We start from the raw sequence: 20,033 nt of genomic DNA on the forward strand, positions 1-20,033 counted from the left end.
GGGCTAAAGGTAAGTTTCTTGGTAGTGTAGAAAAACAGAGAGATCTCTATGTCCACGTACACTGATCCCTGAAAATTGCCACTCAAGTTGATAAGTTCGTTCAGAAGGCATTTGGTGTGTTAGCTTTTATTAGGAGAGGGAGTGAGTTTCGGAACAATGAGATCATGCCACAGCTGTACAAAACTCGCGGGTGGCCACACCTGGGGTATTGTATACAGTTCAGGTCACTACATTACAGGAAGGATATGTAAGCTTTGGAAAGGATTCAGAGGAGATTTACTGGGATGTTACCTGTTCTGGAGGGAAGATATTACAAGAAAAGGCTGAGGGACTTGAAGCTGTTTTCGTTCGAGAGAAAATGTTTGAGGCAAATTAATTGAGACATCTAAGATGGGTTGAGAGCCTTTTCCCTTGGAAGGCAATGCCTAGCAGAGGCTTTAAATTGAAGGGTGATAGAAGTAGGACAGATGTCAGAGGTAGCCTCTTAACTCAGAGTAGTAGGGGCGTGGAATGCACAGCCTGCAACAGTAGTAGACTCACCAACTTTAAGAGCATTTAAATGGTCACTGGATAGGCATATGGATGAGACTGGAATAGCGTCAGTTAGTTGGGTTTCAGATTGGTTCATGAAATTGACACAAAATTGAGGGCCGAAGGGCCTGCAGTGCATTGTCATGTTCTATGTTCTAGAGGACATAAATATGAAATGAAAGAGAAAGACTTTAAAGAAATTGGAGGAGAACATTTTTCACACAGAGGATGGTGCAGGTATGGAATGAGCTTCCAGGGGAAGTGGTAGAGAAAAGTACAATGAGAACATGTAAAAGACATTTGGACAATTACATGGAGATGAGAAGGTTTGAAGGGATATGGGTCAAATGCAAGGAAACGCATCTCATTCAGCGACTCTGATCTGCATGGACTGGTTGGATCGAAGGAACCATTTCTGTGGTGCATGACTCTATCCTGTTAAAGAGGAGGAGATTACCGAGATAAGGCATGTTGTAGACACTGAGATAGGGAGATGGTAGTTTGGAATGCAGTACGTTTCAAATATGTGGAGGGACCATCAGGAAGGGAGGAGGTTACAGGGACAGGAACGGTTATAGGAATTACAAATTATTGAAGACACTGGATCACAAGACATGCCATAGATACAGTTGTGCAGAGTAGTGAGTCTTAGTACAACAAAACTTAAAGTAGGGGTGGTGATTGAGCATGTGTTGTGGCTGTACTGTGCCTCCACTCCAACACTATCTATGTCATGTCTTGTTAGCCAATGTTTGGAGCCCTCTCGTTGTTCTTTGTTCTGTGCACTGTGGGTGATATTACCTCACTACTGGATTTGTTGAAGGTTCCAGATCTCCCTGCCCTTGGTCTCTCTGGCTGACCAAACATCATCAATGTGGTGATGGACGAGACACCCAGCAGTTGGGAAGTCTATTGCGTCAGGACCAAGAGGAGACAGAGGAATAGACACAATTGGAAATTAGACTGATGTAGTGAGGGTTATACATAGAGAATGGCATTGAGCCCCACAGAGATCTGGAAAATGGAGCGATATCAATTAAGAGCCCAAGATTGCTGGAAGACGTCCGCATCACACAACTGAGTCGGAAGAATGGGTTTAGCTTCATGGTGCCCTGGTATCAGTGCTCTGGGATGAGCACCCAGTGAGCAGGTGAAGTGATGCCCTCGTGGTATTATTGCTACACAATGTATCCAAAACCTCAGCTAATCTTCAGGGGAGGCAGATTTGAATCCCACCATCTGAAATGGAGACATTTGAAATCAATAGTTTTTAAAATAATAATAATCCATAAATAAGTATAAAACCATTACTGATGTACAAAATATCCAAACATTTGTCCTTTTAGAAAGGCATCTGCCCATCCTCTCGTGGTCTGCATGACATACTCACAGCAAAGTGTTTGCCTCTCAATTACCCTCTGAAATGGCTGAGCAAGCTTCTCAGCTCAAGGTCAGCTCGGGTTGGGCAAGAAAGGCTGGTCAGCCAGAGACATCCACATCCCATACCTGATTTAATAAATAATCCATTAGGATGGTCCCACTGGAACTGTGCTGGGACCAGTGTCCTGGCCAATAATGTCAGTAGGTTTATGGACAGGGCTTTAAACTGACAGAGAGGATGCAGGGTTCAGGTGAAAGGAGCTTTCCAAATCCAAAGAGAAAAGGTGACACATCGGAACAGCATGGGAATGTGGCCCGAAGATAAGCAGAAAGGGACAGGATGTGACAAAGTTTAACTCAAGTCGCACAATAGTGAATCGGTTTTTGACAGGAAGTTGTGGGAAAGAGCAATTTTTTTTTGGAATGGACAAAGTCTCATCAACAAGGTCGATGGATTTGTGACCCAAAGTTAAAAGAGATTTAGACACCAGGGAGACATGGTTTCCGGGCGAACAAAAGATGGAACATAAATATTCAATGATCCACAACCTTGCAGAAACTCAGGCGAAATGGGCAATACTAACAATAATGGATAACAACGGCATTACAGAGAAATCATTTGGCCTCAGATCATGAAGTAGAGTCAGCCAGTAGTCAAATTCTGGCCAGAACTTGCCAAGGACACAAGCAGCAGAACAGTTTTAGCCACAGAACAGCATTTCATTGCTCATCACTGCATTGTACAGGAATTCATTGGAATTTTTTAAACAAATGTATTGTGATAATTTTGGGAAAGTTCAATATTCGCATCATCTGGGACAATCACACAGATAAGTGTGATATTGGAAGGGGAGTAAAGAGATTTTTTTCAGTGTTTCTTTGAATAACACACTGTGCAACTGGCTAGGGATGTAACTATCTCAGATAAATGGTTGTAAGATGAAACTTAGTGAATGAGTCACGTCACCTGGAGAGATCCTCTAGGAAATTGCGATAAAGTGCAATTTAAATTAATTTAAAGCATTTCAGTGAATCACAAAGGCCAAGCTACAACTAGAATCAAAAATAGCCAATCACATAAGTTTGACAGTAGAACTGACCATGGTTAACAGGCTCAATGGACTGAAATATGTGTCTGTAAACAAACAGTGGAAAACGTTTGAAAGAACAGTGTAAAACACTCAACAAAAGAACATTTCATTGAAACAGACAAATCCTCAGCAAGAAATTTCCACCGGTCCCTCACTCAGAACAAAATGGATCATATTAGATTATGAGGTGGAGAAGGTCACCAAAAAGTACTTAAAATCCTAAAGTGTGTGTTTTAGGAGTAAGTTTTAAAGAGATTGCAAAGGGTTTGCTAGCAGGGGGAGAGCTGTGGGAAGGGGAATCATTATCAGCGTTTAATGACACGACAGGATCAGGGAGAGACGAATGTGCTGAGAGTGTTACAGAGAGTCATCAGGGCCTGAACAGTGTTACCAAGCCAGTACGGATTGCTGCAGCTGGAGGGGTTTGCAGCAATGTGGAGGGACATTGGAGGGAGAGGATCAACCAGTTGCTAATCAAAAAAACAACACTTCAGTGACTACAGGATTAGTCAGACACAGTATTGACCATCCTCAGGCCACAGGATTATTCACGAACAGCATTGACCGTCCTCAGCCACTATAATATTCACACATGGTACTGACGAACCTCAGTTCCCAGGATTATTCACATACAGTATTGACCATCCTCAAGAGAGAATTATTCAAACACAGTATTGACCATCCTCAGGATATAGGATTATTCACACATATTATTTCCCATTCCCAGATCACTGGACTATTCACACACAGTATTGACTGTCCTCAGGCCATAGGAATATCCATATAGTATTTCCAATCCTCTGGCCACAGGATTATTCACAAACAGTGTTGAATATTCTCAGGCCACAGGATTATTCACAAACATTTAGATTCGATTACATTACAGTGTGGAAACAGGCCCTTCGGTCCAACAAGTCCACACCGACCCGCCGAAGCGCAACCCACCCATACCCCTACACCTAACACCAATGGACAATTTAGCATGGCCAATTCACCTGACCTGCACATCTTTGAACTGTGAGAGGAAACCGGAGCATCCGGAGGAAACCCACGCAGACACGGGGAGAAAGTGCAAACTCCATACTGTCAGTCGCCTGAGACGGGAATTGAACCCGGGTCTCTGGCACTGTGAGGCAGTAGTGCTAACCACTGTGCCAACGTGCTGCCCACTAATAGTATTGATCATCCTCAGGACACCGGATTATTAGCACACAGTATTTACCATCCTCAGGCCACAGGTTTATTTACACACAGAATAGAATATTCTCAGGCCTCAGGATTATTCACGCACAGTATTGACCATCCTCAGGCCACAGAATTACTCACAAACAACATTGACCGTCCTCAGCCACTATAATATTCACACATAGTACTGACGAACCTCAGTTCCCAGGATTATTCACATACAGTATTGACCATCCTCAAGAGAGAATTATTCAAAAACAGTATTGACCATCTTCACTCAATAAGATTAATTCACACACAGTATTAAGTATCCTGAGCCTACAGGATTATTTACACACAGTATTGAAGTTCTCAGGCCGCAGGATTATTCACACGCTACAGTGACCATTCTCAGACCATAGGATTATTTACAAACAGCATTGACCGTCCTCAGTCCACAGTAATATTCACACACAGTATTGTGCATTCTCAGTTCCCAGGATTATTCGCACACAGTATTGACCATCCTCAGGAAAGAGTCATTCAAACACAATATTGGCCATTCTCAGGATACGGGATTATTTACACACAGTACTGAAATTCTCAGGCCGCAGGATTTTTCACAATCTATGTTCACAATCCTCAGGCCAAAGGATAACTAACACCCAGCATTGACTATCCTCAGGCCACAGGGGTATTCACACATTATTGACCATCCTCAGGCCACTGGATTGTTCACACATCATTGGGGCAATCACAGGCGACACAGTATTGATATTCTCAGGCCACGTGAGTATTCACACACTGTACCGACCATTCTCAGGTCCCAGGATTATTCACACACAGTCTTGACTATCCTCAGGCCTCAGGATTATTCACACACTGTATTGACTCTCCTCAGGTCTGCCAGCAACAGGAGTAGATCTGCTAACCTGAAAGGCATTTAAATGGTCATTGGATAGTCATATGGACGAGAATGGAATAGTGTCAGCTACTTGGGCTTCAAATTTGTTCCACAGCTTGGCGCAACATCGAGAGTCAAAGAACCTGTACTGCGCTGCCACATTCTATGTTCTAGAGGGAATAAATATGAAAGGAGCGAAGAAAGAAGTAAAAGGGATTGGAGGAGAACATTTTCCACACATAGGATGGTGCAGGTATGGAATGAGCTTCCAGAGGAAGTGGTAGAGCAAAGTCCAATAACAACATGCAAAAGACATTTGGGCAGGTACATGGAGAGGAGAAGCTTTGAAGGGATTTGGGTCAAATGCAGGGAAACTCGAATCGTTCAGGGTCTCTGGTCATTATGGACTATTCGAATCAAAGGAACGGTTTCAGTGCTGTATGACTCTGTCTCCAGTGATTGGGGGAGGAGATTCCTTAGATAAGGCATGTTGTAGACATTGAAGCAAGTTACAGCGACAGGGATGGTAGTCTGGAATGCATTACATTACAAATATGTGGAGGGACGATTGGGATAGGAGGAGGTTACAGAGATAGGATCTGTTATAGGAGTTACAAATTATTGAAGACACTGGTCCACAAGACATGCCGTAGATGCAGCTTTGGAGAGTAGCAAGTCTTAGTACAACAGAACTTAAAGCCAGGGGAGTGATTGTGCATGAGGTGGGGATATTCTGTACTCCCCCTCCAGAACTGTATCGATGTCATGTCTTGTTAACAGAGGTTTGGAGCCTTCTCATTGCTTTCTGCTCGGTTCTCGAGACTGGATGAAGTTAGCAATACTGAGGGTTGCAGAGTTAGCAAGGACTCTTTAGACTGGTCACGGTTACAAGCCTCGCATGGGAGGCCTGCTTTCCCCTCTGTTGTCCAGATGCTCACCAAGGCAGCACAGGCCTGGATTGAAAACTGGGAACTCTCGATGCTGTCTCAGTGCAACAAAACTTACAGTGGGGGTGGTGATTGAGCCTGAGGTGTGTCTGTACTGTGCTCTCCCTCCAGCACTGTATGTGTCATGTCTTGTTAGCCGATGTTTGGAGATATCTCATTGCTCTCTGCTCTGTGCACTGTGAGTGATCTTACCTCACTGCAGGATTTATTGAATGCTCCAGATCTCCCTGCCCTTTGTCTCTCTGGCTGACCAACCATCTTCAATGAGGTGATGGATGAGACACCCAGCAATTGGGAAGACTATTGAGTCGGGAACTTCCTAAATACCTACAGGAGACAGAGAAATAGGCAGTCTCTGATATTAGGGTGATGGAAACACATGCAGAATGGTAATAATTGCCATACTGACCTGAAAAATCCCAATCTCCATCTCTAGTCTGTGCTGCTTCATCTCTCTGGAGAGATGGATTCTGTTGGCTCAGGATCTGGAGTAGCTGGAAGAGTGAGAGACACTGACAGAGGCAGCAATTAAACCCTCACAGTGAGGAATACCAAATGGAGAGATACTGAGTGATATCAGCAGAGCGCAGGAAGATTTCAGGAACAAACCATTGTGTAGAAAGAAGGGGTTTTGATTCATTTTGCTTCTGGTGACAGTGCTCAGGGATGGGAAACCTGTGAGAATGTGAAGTGATGGCCTGGTGGTATTATCGCTGTGCTATTTATCCAGAAACTCTGGCAATATTCAAAACCCACCATTGTAAATAGGTGAATGCATGAGTGGTGTGAAGACTGGAGAGGGTTACAGTGATATCATGTGCTCTCCAGGCTGGAGGAAGGTGCACAGATGGAGAGGTTGGTAAGGACTCGAGAATGTTAGAGACAGGGTGGACTGTAGGTTCTGGACAAGATGACAGAGATGAGGAGCTTTTTTGAGCACAGAGACCGTAACTGTTAGCTTCAAAGACATTATGGAAAAAGATAAGGGTAATGCAGAAGCTAAGTATCTAAACTTGGGGAGGCCATTTATCATTAGATTATCACTGTCATTCAACGTTATCATTAGACTGGCAAGCCTCGACTGCAAGGAACTACACTTGTTGGAGTCTCTATTTGGAACACGGGAGATGTTTAATGTGATGCAGTGAGAATTCAGAGCAAATGTGTTTTGGGAGGAGTGAATGGCTCAAACAGCACATTTAGCAAATACTGATCAAGGGATATTGTGAGTTTGATAAAGAAAATACAGAGCAATAAAAACAGACGAAGCCATTCAAAAGTCTAGAGTGTGTGGGGCAGGGGGGATGGGGTGGATGCTGGGGGTGGTGGTTGTAGTCCTTAAAAATGAACAGGCAAACAACGGTCACAAAATATCCTGAGCTAATAATGTTAAGGATAAGCCACAAGGTACTTAATAAGTACAGTTAGAGTAAGAGAATTCCCAACTAAGCAGTGGGGCCTGTTCGAAACCAAAGGGACAATCAGTGCATGGAGCCAGAGGAAGAAGGTGAGGTCTTCAATGAATACTTCCCATCTGTATTCACACAGGAGAAAGACATTGAAACCAGGGATGGTGAGGTTCTGGAACATATTAAGATCAATGAGGAGGAGGCATTAAATATTTTCACAGGCAAAAAGGTGGAGAAATACCCAGTAACAATAAAATATATCCCAAGCTGCTATGGGAGGTAATGGAGCAGATTGCTGGGGCCCTGGCGGATATATTTAATACTTTGCTGGCCACAGGTGAGTGCTGAATGACTGGAGGATCGCAATGTGGCTCCTTTGTTCAAGAAGGGCAGCAGGTATAGGCCAGGTAATTACAGAGCAGATAGTCTGATAGGAGTGGGAGGGAAATTATTGGAAACAATTCTGAGGAACACGATGAATCAACATTCGAAAGGACAGGAATATATTAGGAATTGTCTGTATGGATTTGCTTGAGGACTGTCCTGATTTTGATGAGGGCAATGCAGATGATGTGGGTTACATGGAGTTCATTAAGGTCTTTGATAAGGTCCCACATGGAAGGCTGGTCCAAAAGGGAAGAGCCCATGGGATCCAAGGCAAGTTGATAAATTGTATCCACAATTGGTGGAGGATTGTTTTTATGATTGGAAGCCTTTGTCCAGTGGATGTAAAACAGGGATCTGTGCAGGAACCATTGCTGGTTATTATGTACATTAATATCTCGGATATGAAAGCAGAAGGAATCATTAGTAGGTTTATCGATGACATGAAAAGTGAGAGTGTTGTCCACAGTGAGGGGCATGGTCTCAGGCTGCAGTCTGATATCGATCAGATGATAAACTGAGCAGAGGAATGGCAGATGGAGTTTACTTCTGATTACTGTGAGGTAATGCACTGTGGGGAGTCTCATAAGCGAACAGTATACATCATGAATGGTAGGTCCTCCTGGAGAACTGAGGAAGACAGGGACCTTGATGGGCAAGTCCCTGGATGTCTGAAGATGTCAGCACAGGTACACAGTCATTATGTAAATGGCCCAACTGGAGAATGGGGCTAAACCTGACCTCCCCTTGGGAAACAAGGTAGGGAACAGGACTGAGGTGTTAGTGGGGGAGCACTTTGGAAAGTCACCACAATTGTATTAGTTTGAAAATAGCAATGGAAAAGGACAGGCCTGGTCCACAAGTTCAAGTTATACCACGGAGCAAGATAGTATTAGACATAATGTGGGCGGCACGGTGGCACAGGTGGGCGGCACGGTGGCACAGCATGGGCAGCACGGTGGCACAGCATGGGCGGCACGGTGGCACAGTGGTTAGCACTGCTGCCTCACAGCGCCAGAGACCCGGTTCAATTCCCGCCTCAGGCGACTAACCGTGTGGAGTTTGCACGTTCTCCCCGTGTCTGCGTGGGTTTCCTCCGGGTGGTCCGGTTTCCTCCCACAGTCCAAATATGTGCAGGTCAGGTGAATTGGCCATGCTAAAATTGCCCGTAGTGTTAGGTAAGGGTTAGATGTACGGGTATGGGTGGGTTGTGCTTCGGCGGGGCGGTGTGGACTTGTTGGGCCGAAGGGCTTGTTTCCACACTGTAAGTAATCTAATCTAATCTAATCTAATCTAATAAATTTTAAAAGTAGATCTGGGAGGCTATTTGCAGGTAAAGGGAAGTCTGGGCAAATAGGAATATTTTAAAACCAAGATAAAAGGAGCGTTCAGCGCCAGTGTGTTCCTGTTAGTGTGCAGCTCAATGCTGACTGAATTAGGAAACACTGGCTGAGTTTCGAGGCTCTGGTCAAGAAAACAGGAGGGCACATAACTGGCTGACTCAAGTGAATCCCTTCAGGAGCATCGGGGCTGTAGAAATACTCTTCGGATGGAAATCAGGAACATAAAGAGAGAGCATAAGATAGCTTTGGCAGAGAAAGTTAAGGAGAATTGAAAGAGATTCTATAAGTGTATTAAGAGCAAAAGAAGAGTGAGGGACAAAACAGGTATCCATAATGATCAATGAAGCCAACAATGTGGTCAACTACAGGATCCGAAACAAATATTTCACTTTGGAACTTACTGTGGATAAAGACTGGGGCGCTCGGGGGACTAAACCATGTTTGTCCTGACTACTATTAGAATACTGTGTGCAATTCTGGTCTCAATGCCATCGGGAGGATGTTGTGCAACATGAAAGGTTCAGAAGAAATGAACAAGGATGCTTCCAGGGTTGAAGGGTTTGCTCTTCAGGGAAAAGCCTGAATAAGCTGGGGCTGTTTTCACTTGAACATGGGAGGCTGAGGAGTTACCTGATAAAGGTGTTTAAAATCATGATGATCATCGATAGGGTCAATAGACTAGGTCTTTTTCCCAGGCTGGGGGATTCCAAACCAACAGGGCATCGCTTTTAAGTGCGAGGGGAACGTTTCGAAGGGACCTAAAGGAAAACTGGTTCCGGCAGAGTCTATGGAATAAACTGCCAGAGGAAATAGTGCAGGCTGATAGAAATACATTTTATATGATGGGTATATGAATAAAAAGGGTTTAGAGGGATATTGGCAAAATTGTGGCAAATGTGACTAGATACATCATGCAGGAGTTGGTCTGAAGGATCTGTTTCCGTGCTGTACATCTCTATAACTCAATGTCTTGAAATGAGTCCACATTATCGAAGAGGAGGTGCTGGAGGTTTTAAACCACAAAGGTAGATAAATCCCCAGGCCCTGATTAAATGTATGTCAGGACATTGTGGGAAGCTGGTGAAGAAATTGTAGGGCCCCTAGCAGAGATATTTGTACCATGTGTGATAGGCGGGTAGACTGGAGGGTGACATTGTGGACAGTGAAGAAGGTTTTCTGAGATTGCAAAGGGATCCTGATGAAATGCGTGAATGGCTGAAAAACTGTAGATGGAGTTCAATCTGTATAATGCGAGGGAATGCATTTGGTACAACAAACACAGGCAGGGCCTATACAATTAATGGTAGGACCTTCAGTAGTGTTGTAGAACAGAGGGACCTCGAGGTATAGGTACATAATTCTTTGAAGTTTGCAGCATGGAGACAGGATGGTTAAAAAGGGACTTGCCACACTTGCTTTCATTACTTTGGATATAGGAGTTGTGAAGTCGCATTGAGATTATACAGGCCATTGGTGAGTCCTCTTCTGGAATATTGTGTTCAGTTCAGGTCACCCAGTTATCGGAAGGATATTATTAAGCTCGAAAGGGTTCAGATCAGATTTACTGGAATGTGGCTGGGTATGGAAGTTTTCAGTTCTAAAGAAAGGCTGAATAGGTTGGTATTTTTTTCATTGAAACCTGAATGTTGACAGATGACCTCGTAGAAGTTTATAAAATAATGAGGGGAATAGATAGAGTTAATGGGAGCTGTTTTTTTCCCCAAGGACAGGGGAGTTTCAAGACTAGAAGCTATATTTTTAAGTGTAAGAGGAGACACATTTAAAAAAAAGTCGTGAGGGTCACATTGTTACACAGAGGGTGGATTGCGTGTGGAATGAACTTCCCAAGGAAGGGGTGAATGTGGGGACAATTACAATGTTTAAAAGACATTAGGATTAGTACATGAATAGGAAAGGTTTGAAGGGATAGGATCAAGGTACAGGCAGGTGGGACAAGATCAGTTTTAGAGTATGGTTAGCATTGACTGAACAGTGCGGTCTGACTCTCTGACTATGATTATAATGTTGTGTCATTAATTAACAAAGGCTGCAAGAGGAAGCCAGGAAACTACAGACTGATGAGCCAGACATCAGAGTGCATCAGTTGTTGGAGGTCATTCTGAGAGGTAGGTGGTATTTGGAACGACAAAGACTGATTACGGCAGCCAGTATGGCTTTGTGCGTGGGAAAACATGCCTCACAAATTTGACTTGAAGATAGATGAAGGCAGAGCAACAGACGTTGTTTCTGGTTTCAGCAACCCTTGGTCAGGGTGTAGCATGATACATTGGTTAGTAAGGTTAGGTCACAAGGGATCAGGGAGAGCTAGCCAACTGGATACAAAATGGGATGACAGTGGGAGACAGAGGGTGGTGGGAGAGGGTTGTTGTTCAGACTGGGGCCTCTGACCAGCAGTGTGCTGTAAGGATTGGTGCTGGGACCACTGTTGTGCACCACTTACATAAACAATCTGAGTGAAAAGGTAGCAGTCCCTGTTAGCATTTTTGCGGATACCAAGATTAGTGGAAGAGTGGGCAGGGAATATAGGTATCGAAGGGGATGTTAATCAACTGGGCCAGTGGGGTAAGGAATGAAAGATGAAATTTAATTCAGGTGTTCGATTTAGTTCAGACAAACCAGGGAGGACTAAAACAGTTAATGGTAGGGACCTGCGCAGTGTTGTCGAACAGAGGGAGATCAAGGGGTGCAGTTACATTGTTCCTTGGAAGTGGCATCACAGGGGGACAGGGAGGGGAAAGCAGCATTTGGCACACTTGTCATCAGTGGCCAGAACATTGAGTACATGAGTTGGAGATATTTGTAACATTGTCGTCAATAATTCTCATGGGCAGAGGAGGCCACGGATTGACCTTATAAAGGTGTATGAAACAATGTAGGGCTTAAGTAAGGTGAATTGCGAAGGGTAGGTGAGTCCAAATCTAGAGCCACAAATGTGTGGTGAGAGAGCAAGGATTTAAAGAGGGAGCTGAGGGGCAACATTTTCCACAGAGAATGGTGCATAGATAGAATGGACTGCCAGAGGAAATGGTGAAATCAAGTATAATTACAACATGGAAATGACACTTGGTCAGGTACATGGAGAGGAGAAGATTGGAAGGGATATGGGCCAAACACAGGCAAATGCAACTCATTCCATTTAGGAAACATCAAACAAAGAGTAATGCAGAACAGAAACAGACCTAATGTCTTCAGTTGTTGTTGGAGGAGACTATCGAGACAAGGCATGTTTGTAGAGATTGAAGCAAGTTACAGGTCGTCTGGACTGGAGGTTTCAAATATGTCAAGAAATTGGTGAGAGGTGAGGAGATGACAGAGATAGGAACTGTTATAGGAGTTAGAATGATTGAAGACACTGGTCCACAAGATGAGCTATAGATGCAGTGTTGGAGAGGGAATAGGGAACAGGAAGATCCCAGGCAGCATTATCACTCTCTCATTGCAGGCCTGTTTTCCCCTCTGTTGTCCTGGTGCTCAACAAGACAGCACACGCCTGGATTGAAAACTGGGAACTCCCGATGCTGTCTCAGTACAATAAAACTTAAAGTAGAATTGGTGATTGAGCCTGAGGCGAGTCTGCTCCCCCTCCAGCACTATATCTATGTCATGGCCTGTTAGCTGATGTTTGGAGCCCTCTCATTGCTCTTTGCTCTGTGCACTGTGAGTAATCTTACCTGGCGGCAGGATTTATATAAGGCTCCCGACCTCCCTGACCTTTTTCTCTCTGGCTGACCAAACATCTTCCCAACCAGCAGTTGGCACGTCTATTGAGTCAGTAACTCCTTTAGTACCTGTAGAAGACACAGAATTAGGCAGAATGGGAAATTAGACTGATGCTTGTGAGGGTTACATATGTAAAATGGCACTGAGCCCCACAGAGATCTGGAAAATCCCAGTCTCCATTCCTGGCCTGTACTGCGTCATCTCTCTGGAGTGGAGAATTCTGTTGGCTCAGGATCTGGAGTAGCTGCAAGAGTGAGAGACGCTGACAGAGGCAGCAATTAGACCCACACAGTGAGGGACCGCACAAGGAGAGATACTGAGTGACATCACCAGAGTTCAGCATCAAATAATTGTGCACAAAGAAAGGGTTTTGATTCATGTTGTACTGGAATGTGCAACCTGTGAGCAGACGAAGTTATGGCCTAGGGGCATTATTGTGAAGCAATTTATCCAGAAACTCAGCAAAAGTTCTCTGGACACAGTTTTAAATCCCGCCATTGCAAATGATTGACTGTGAATTAAATGCTTCAAAAAAGATATAATTAAAAACAGGTAAGTGAGTATTAAACAATTGCTGATGTTAAGAAAAATCCATCGGGTGCATTCCTGTCTTTAGTGAAGTAATCTAAAGTGGGATTGGGATATCACAGGTATTACAGAAACACAGCTGAGGGAGGGACAGGACAGGCAGCTCAATGTTCCAGGGGACAGATGCTGCAGGAAGGAGAGAAGGGGAGCTGAGAGAGGAGGAGAGCTGCTGGTTCTGATTGGGTGAAACATCACCAGGACTGAGAGAGGATATTCCTGCAGGATCGCCCAGTGAAGCTGTGTTCGTGGAATTAATCAATAACAATGGGTCTTCCCTTTCCTCTGATTGTTCTACAGACCCCGAGAGCCCCGCCCTCCTGCACCTTGACCTTCTCAACATGGCGGCCCTGACCATCCTCACTCTTCCCTCAAACAAATGGCGGCCGTGACCCTGGACCACTTCCCTGATCAGAGACCGCCACCTCTTTACCCAGGACTAGAGGGACTTTTTCGAATTTTTTTTAACCTTTATCCGGGACTTGTGAATTCTCTCCGCTCCTTTCTCCCAGGGAGGCTCCCGCACACCGGCTCTGAAGCCGATCGAACACGCTGCCGGAGAAAGCAGCTCCATTTCTCTCTGTCCTGACCAATGTGACACTGCGCATGCTCTGCATTGAAACCAAGCTGCGCGTGCGTCTAAGTTTATCAGTGAATTTAGAGAGAATATTCATAACTGCAAAGCCTGATGGGTACAATATTATTCATTAACAATTGTTTTGTCGAGTTATAGTCATAGAGATGTCTAACAGTCAAATAGATTGTCCGGTCCAAATCAACCATAACAGCCAGGTATGTAAATTACTAATCGTTCTGGGAGCTTGAAAAGAAGTTTCTTACTCGAGTTGTGTAAATCGATTGGAAATATGTACGTTATCAGATTTACATTTCAACTACAGTATTTCTTAAAGTCTCACATTGATTTATAAGAGAGGTTTAATGCTCCACTAAGTCGTGAGAATGATCAATCCTGCAAAATATTTTACTCTCAGACCAATCTTGAAGCGTTCACCCCCGAGAATGCTTTGGTCCCTCTCCTCACTCACTCTGGTTGGAGGACCGGCCACTACTCGGTCCTCCTGTTCTGCCCGTTCTTCCCAATTGCAGAGTTGATTCAGGCGTGACTTAGCAGGTAAGGGACAAAGGAAGTTCGAGTCGATGTTTTGTGACGCGGTGAAAATATCCCGAATCTTGGACCGAGAGGCCTGGGTTCAATTCACAGCTTGTGCAGATGTGTGTAATAACAACTTTTAGCAGGTTCTTTAAGAAAAACAAGGGAAGTCAGGAACAGAGTGAAAACAATAGAAAATGCATGCAATGTGGTGGGGCTCTCAATGCTCAGATGATTTGACTCTTTACCAAGCGTTTCAGGGTCCCAGTACAGACTGTTGCACGCCTCTTAGTGCACAGCCAGATACCACGATTGTGGGGGCAAAATGTTGTGGTGGGATATAGAGGTGCTTTTCTGGAAGGCGCTCGGTTTTTGTGGTGAAAACTGTTGAGAAGGAGTCGGGTTTTGTATGAAGCTACCTGTCCCCCTCCTGTTGTAGCCTCTTATTATTGTCCTGACTCTACCTCGTACATGGAGAAAGTGAGGACTGCAGATGCTGGAGATCAGAGCTGAAAAATGTGTTGCTGGAAAAGCGCAGCAGGTCAGGCAGCATTCTCTACCTCGACATGTTTGGTAGAGATCAGTGACACTTCGTAAGCCCATAATACAAGATCCATCACTCTGTTTAAGACAGTAAAAATCTCTTGTCGCACAATAGTCAGAGAACAATACAGCGCAGAACAGGCCCTTCGGTCCTTGATGTTGCGCCAACCTATGAACTATTCTCAGCTCGTCCCCCTACACTATCCTGAAATCACCCATGTGCTTATCTAAAGGATTGTTTAAATCTCACTAACGTGGCTGAGTTAACTACATTAGTAGGTAGTGGATTCCATGTCCTAACCACTCTGAGTAAAGAACCTGCCTCTGACATCTGTCTTAAATCTATCACCCCTCGATTTGGAGATATGCCCCCTTATACACACTAATGTCATAATCCTCGGAAAAAGACTTTCACTGTCTACCCTATCTAAGCCTCTGATCATCTTGTATGTCTCTATCAAATCCTCTCTTCGCCTTCTTCTTGCCAATGACAATACGTTCAAGTCTCTCAACCTTTCCTCATAAGACCTTCCCTCCAGACCACACAACATCCTGGTAAATATCCTCTGTGCCTTTTCCCATGCTTCCACATCCTTCCAGAAATATGGGCACCAGAACTGCACACAATATTCCAAATATGGCCGCACCAGTGTTTTGGATAGTTGCAGCATGATATTGCGGCTCCAGAACTCAATCCATCTATGAATGAAATCTAACACACTGTATGCCGCCTTTACAGTACTGTACACCTGGTGGCAACTTTCAGGCATCTATGTACATGGCCTCCAACATCCTTCTGCACATCTACACTACCAAGAATCTTTCCATTGACCCAGTACTCTGCCTTCCCCTGTTATTCTTCACAAAGTGCATCACCTTACATTTAGCTGCATTGAACTCCATTTGCTACATTCAGCCCAATTCTGCAGTTTATCCAAGTCCTCCTGCAACCTGTAACATTCTTCCACACTGTCCACTACTCCACTGACTTTGGTGTCGTCTACAAAATTACTAATCCATCCACCTATGCCTGCGTATAACACCTTTATAAAAATGACAAACAGCAGTGGTCCCAAAACAGATCTTTGTGGCACACCACTAATAACCACACTGGAGGCTGATTATTTTCCATCATCCACCACTCGCTGCCTTCTTTCAGAAAGCCAGTTTCTAATCCAAACTGCTAAATTACACTCAATTCCATGTCACTGCATTTTCTCTAACAGCCTACCATGTGGAACCTTATTAAAGGCTTTACTGAAGTCCATGTATACCACGTCAACTGCCCTACCCTCATCTATATGCTTGGTCACCATCTCAAAAAACTCAATGAGATTTGTGAGACACGATCTGCCCTTGACGAAACCATATTGACGATCTGAAATCATATTGTTGTTTGCCAGATGATTACAAATAGTGTCTCTTATAATCCTTTCCAAAACCTTTTCTACAACAGAAGTAAGGCTCACTGGTATATAATTACCTGGGTCATCTCTACTGCCCTTCTTGATCAAGGGCATAACATTTGCAAACATCCAGTCCTCTGGTACTGAACTTGTAGGCAATGACAGCTCAATATCAAAGCCAAAGTCTTTGCTATCTTCTCCCTCGCATCCCAGACAATCTATGGATAAATCCCATCTAGCCCAGGGGACTTGTCTACATTCAATCCTTCTAGAATTGATAACACCTGTTCGAAACTGACCTCTAACCTTTCTAGTCTAACATCTTCTACCTCATTATTGTCTTCAATATTCTAATTTTCCTGAGTGAAAACCAATGAGAAATATTCGTTTCGCACCTCTCCGATTTCCAGTGTCCACACTCAACTTCCCACTTCTGTCTTTGATTGGCCCGATTCCTACCCTATCCTTTATTCCTCACATACCTATAGAAAGCTTAAGGGTTCTCCTTTATTCTATTCGCTAAAGACTGCTCGTGTCCTCTCTTTGTTCTTCTTAACTCTCTTTACAGCCTTCCTAGCTGATCTGTAAGTCTCCATCGCTTCATCTGTACCATTTGCCTCATCAAAACATATGCTTCCTACTTCTTCTTAATAAGAGATGCAATTTCTGTGCTAAATCACGGTTCCCTTACCTTATCACTTCCTCTCTGCCTGACAGGGACATACCTTTCAAGGACACGCAATATCTGTTCCTTAAACCAGCTCCACATTTCCATTGTCTGCATCCACTGCATTTCGGTACCCCATCCTATGCATCCTAATTCTTGCTGAATCGCATTATAATTGCCACTGTCCCATCGATAAGTTTTCACCTGTGGCATGTACCTATCCCTTTTCATTGCCAAACTAAACGTAACTGAATTATGATCACTCTCTCCAAAGTGCTCACCTACAACTAAATCAAACACCTAGTCCGGTTCATGACCAAACACCAGATCCAATGTGGCCTCCCCTCTTGTCGGCCCTTTGACATACTGTGTCAGGAAACCCTCCTGTACACATTGGACAAAAACTGATCCATCCAATGTACTATTTCCAGTCAATGTTGGGGAAGTTAAAGTCCCCCACAATGACCACCACGTTACTTTCACTCCTACCCAGAGTAATTTTGCTAATCATCTCTTCCCCCTCCCTGGAACTCTGTGGTGGCCTATAAAAAATCCAAGCAGTGTGACCTCCCCTCTGCTGTTTCTAACCTCAGCCCACACTACTTCAGGAGACAAGTCCTCATCAAATGTTCTCTCAGCCACCGTTATACTATCCTTGACTAACATGACATGCATGGGCCCATTGCGTTGCTTCAAATTCCATGAGGCAGCCACACTGTCTATGACAGACAGACTCAGTCTGGAACCTCCTCTATCCTTAAGACCTTATGCACTGCCTACGCTCCTCCATTTCCCTTTTGCACGTTCCCTTTCCAACCCACCCCACCTGCATCACTCCACAATTGGAGCTGTCAAGAGCAGAAGTCTGTGGAATACCCTCCCTAACCTTCTCTCTCCTCCGTTAAGATGTATTTTAAAATCATTCTCCTTAATCAATGTTTTGATCATCCATGAAGCACCTTAGGAGATTTGCCATTGTGAAAGATTCCATACAAAGCAAGTAGTTGTTGTTATTGCTGTACATTAGGAGAAACAGGAATGATGCTTTCAAAATTCTAACAAGAAAGTCACTGATAGGCACAGTGTGTAGGCCAAATAATAACATCACAATGGGATGGGCAATAAACAAAGAAATAACTAATGCCTGTAAAAATGGTACGGCTATTATCATGGGTGATTTTAATCTACATGTAGATTGGTCAAACCAGCTCAGTCAGGGTAGCCTTGAGGAGTTCATTCAGTGTATCCATGATAGTTTTTTTGAACAGTATGAAATGTAACCGACAAGGAGCAAGCTATCCAAGATCTGGCCCCCATGCAATGAGACAGGAATAATTAATGACCTCAGAGCTAGGGATCCTCTTGCAAGAAGTGATCACTGTATGGTTGAAGTTAGAGTACATATGGAAAGTGTGAATATAAAATTTAATATCTTGGTCCTGTGTTTGAACACGGGGAACTAAAATAGAATGAGGGAGAACCTGGATAAAGTAGACTGAAAACAAAGATTTTATGGTGGGACAGTTGATGAGCAGTGAAAGATTTTCAAAGACATTTTAGGAAGTGCTCAGCAAAGGCATATTTCAGTGAAAAAGAAGGACTATAAGAAAAGGCGGTGGACAAAAGATAGGGAATTCTACACCAGTTAGTTTATTCTCTGTAGTTGGAAAGATGCGTGGGTCTATTATCAGGGAAGAAATAGCAGGGAATCTCAATAGAAATTGTCCCATTGGGCAGACAGAGCATCAATTCATGAAGGGCAGGTCATGCTTGACATATCATTTGGAATTCTAAGAAGACATTTCAAGCAAGGTGGACAACGAGGACCTAGTGGATGCGGTGTACCTTGATTTCCAAAAGGCCTTCAACAAGGTGCCACGCAAGTGGCTGTTGCATTATATAAGGGTGCATGGGATACAGTATTAGCATGGATAGAAGATTGGTTGACTAACAGGAAGCAAAGAGTGGGGATAAATAAGCCTTATTCTGGCTGGCAATCAGTAACTAATAGTGTGCCTCTAGGATCAGTGTTGGGACTGCAATTATTTAGAATTTATACAGATGATTTGTAGTTGGGGACCACATGTAGGGTGTCAACGTTTGCATATGAGACTAAGATGAGTAGCAGAACAAAGTGTGCAGAGGACTGGGAAACTTTGCAGAGGAACATAGATACATTGAGTTAGTGGGCAATGGTTTGGCAAGTGGAATATTATTTTCATAAATGTAAAGTCATACTCTTTGGTTGGAGTAACATTAATAAAAAGATGATTACTTGAATTTTTAAAAAAAGTTACATTATTTGCTATGCAGAGGTACCTGAATATCGTTCTGCAGGAGGGTGGGTCACCAGGTACAACAATCAATTCAGAAGGCAAATGGAATTTTGTCCTTCATTGCTGAAGGGATTGTGTTTAAAAGCAGAGGTTATGTTCCAGCTATAGTGGGTGCTGGTGAGGCCACACCTGGAGTACTGCATGCAGTTTTTACCTCCTTACGTGCTCAAGGATGTACTGGCACTAGAGGGGGTGCACAGGAGATTAACTATGTTGATTCTGGAGGTGAGGGGTTTGGTTTAACAGAGACTGAGTAGATTGGGATTATATTCATTGGAATTCAGAAGAATGGGAAATATATAAAATAATGAATGGAATGAATAAAATAGAAGTAGAGAGGATGTTTCCACTGGCAGATGAAGCCAGGACAAGAGGGCAAAACCACAAGATTAGAGGAAGCAAATTTAGGAGTGAATTGAGAAGGAATGTCTTGACCTCGATGGAGTGCATTGCCCAGGGAAGTAGTTGATGCTAGTTCAATGAACGTTTTA

At 43.8% G+C, this 20,033-nt stretch overlaps 1 long non-coding RNA gene across 1 annotated transcript; it reads right to left on the reverse strand.

The window, feature by feature from the left end:
* Positions 1-6,435: 6,435 nt before the first annotated feature.
* On the reverse strand, positions 6,436-14,058 carry LOC140487187 (uncharacterized). The gene is made up of 3 exons (XR_011962729.1): positions 13,949-14,058; positions 12,846-12,962; positions 6,436-6,511 (listed from the first exon to the last, which is right to left on the reverse strand). It is a non-coding gene; the product is annotated as an uncharacterized lncRNA (long non-coding RNA).
* Positions 14,059-20,033: the final 5,975 nt, after the last annotated feature.

This window comes from Chiloscyllium punctatum, chromosome 16 (assembly GCF_047496795.1).
Source record: "Chiloscyllium punctatum isolate Juve2018m chromosome 16, sChiPun1.3, whole genome shotgun sequence".
Taxonomy (NCBI): Eukaryota; Metazoa; Chordata; class Chondrichthyes; order Orectolobiformes; family Hemiscylliidae; genus Chiloscyllium; species Chiloscyllium punctatum.